Consider the following 2,287-nt stretch of genomic DNA (forward strand, 5'->3'; position numbering starts at 1 on the left):
TCTCCTCGCTCACATCTGAACACAATGTACATCAAATCTCAAACAGAGAAAAGCGTGACCGCTGTGATCCTTACCATCGGTCCATCATGTGCACAGGGAGATGAAGTCATCGGAGGAAACATTTCTGAAAAACAGACATTTGGATATCTGTGAATGCAGATATAATGTAGATCTTAAACTGTGCAATTCAAACCATATCTGATACAGTCCACATTTATTAAAAAAACTAAGAAATAATATAATTAAATGATGAAAATTCACATTTAAATATTTATTTTCTTTACAATATTAGATTTAGGATTCAGTGAACTCTTTACATGGAGTATTTAAATGTTACCGTAATAAACAATGACTGTAAAAACCGTACGCTACTATTTCAAAGTTTGGGGATTTTTTTTTTAAAGAAATTAATACTTTTATTCAGCAAGTAAGCATTAAATTGATCAAAAGTGACAGTAAAGAGTTTTACGTTACAAACAATTTCTATTTCAAATGAATGCTGTTTTTTTGAACTTTCTATTCATCAAAGTTAAATTTTTCTATTTAGCTTTATTTCAGTATAATATAAATATTTTCAAGATTTATCAAATATTTATTTTATTTCAGCTATATTTTTATAAATAATAAATGCCATTCTTTTGAACTTCCTATTCATCAAAGAATCATGAAAAATAAAATGTATCACACTTTCCACAAAAATATTTAGTAGCACAGCTGTTTTCAACATTGATAATAATCAGAAATGTTTCTCGAGCAGCAAATCAGCATATTAGAATGTTTTCTGAAGATCATGTGACACTGAAGACTGGAAAATTCAGCTTTGATCACAGAAATAAATTACATTTTAAAATGTATTACAATAGAAAACGGTTATTTTAAATAATAATAATAATATTTAAAAAATGTACTACATATTTTATAAACAAATGCAGCTGCTTTATAACGGCTCGTATCATAAGCACCTGGTCTGGAGGGCAGCGGGTGTCCGAGCTCTGAGAAGCGTCCGTGAGGGTCAGACGGGGGTCGTGGACCTGGAACAGATCACAAGTGATTAGGAGCCGTTATAAATCATTTTATACTGACATTAGATGCTGGAGTTCAGGAGCGAACGCATCAGGAGCGCTTTCAATGACAAAGACAGAAAGAAATGCTGTGAGGAGAGAAACTGAGGGGGAAATGACAGGCGATCTAAAAACGTAGAGCGACTCAAAAACAGGAAAGCTGGAAAAATGAAAGGAGGAGGATAAAGTTGATGTCAAGGGGAAGAGGACGACGCAGCGGCGACTCACCGAACGGTTCGCCCCTTCGCCCTACAGGTGCAGAGGGGGGGCGTCCGGGACCCTCGATCATTAGAGGAGGAGAGGGAGCCCCCCCACTCACAGGAGACGGCCCGTACGAGTCACCTGCTCAGACCAAACCGGCACAATCAGAAACAATACCGGACACATGACAGGAATCAACCCTGCGCTAAGCTCCGCCCCTCGGTTACTGTCGCCAAGTCTGACAAGCCTCCCAAAAGTAGTAAAAAAAGTGAAAAAGTACTATATTATGACGAGTATTTTTAAAAACGGCATATTTAATTACTTTTGCTTTTTTTTTTTTTTTTACCTTGGAAAAATGTAAAATGCCAGATGAAAACAGATAAAATACTGCTTGTATTCTCTCTGGACTTCATAGACTTACATTATACCAGTATTGTTTGTATACTAATATAGTAGTTATTATTTTTCATTAGCTTTCATTTTAATTTTTGTAATTTTTTTATATGCTTTTGTCATTGTCATTAGTTTTTGGATTTTTAAAAAAATACTTTTTCTATCTAGCTATTAAGTTATCTAATAATTATATTTTATTTCAGTTTTATTTCAATTAATGTTAAAGATTTTTAATAGCCTGTCAGACTAAATGTGGTTGTGTCATTGTCAGTTCTTTAAAAAAAAAATATTTCTAACTGCTATTAAGAACAATTTCAGTTTTATTTGAAATTTATTGAAATAGTTTTGGTTAACAACAACAACAACATTGCATTATATAAGAAAGAAAGTCATTAGTTTGTCTTTTTTTATATATATTTTTTCTATTGATCATTAATGATTTTTTTATTTCAGTTTCAGTTTATTTTAGTACTTATTTTAGTTAAAAATTGTCATTTAATATTTATATTTCATTTCAATTAATGACAATGATTTTTAGTTTCAGTTAACAATAACAGCATTGCATTATACAAGAAAAAAAAAAAAGACTGTCGGACTGAATATGTGTTTTTTTTTTTTAAATAAATTTCTTT

Source organism: Sinocyclocheilus rhinocerous, unplaced genomic scaffold (genome assembly GCF_001515625.1).
Source record: "Sinocyclocheilus rhinocerous isolate Xijiao unplaced genomic scaffold, SAMN03320098_v1.1 scaffold555, whole genome shotgun sequence".
NCBI lineage: Eukaryota > Metazoa > Chordata > Actinopteri > Cypriniformes > Cyprinidae > Sinocyclocheilus > Sinocyclocheilus rhinocerous.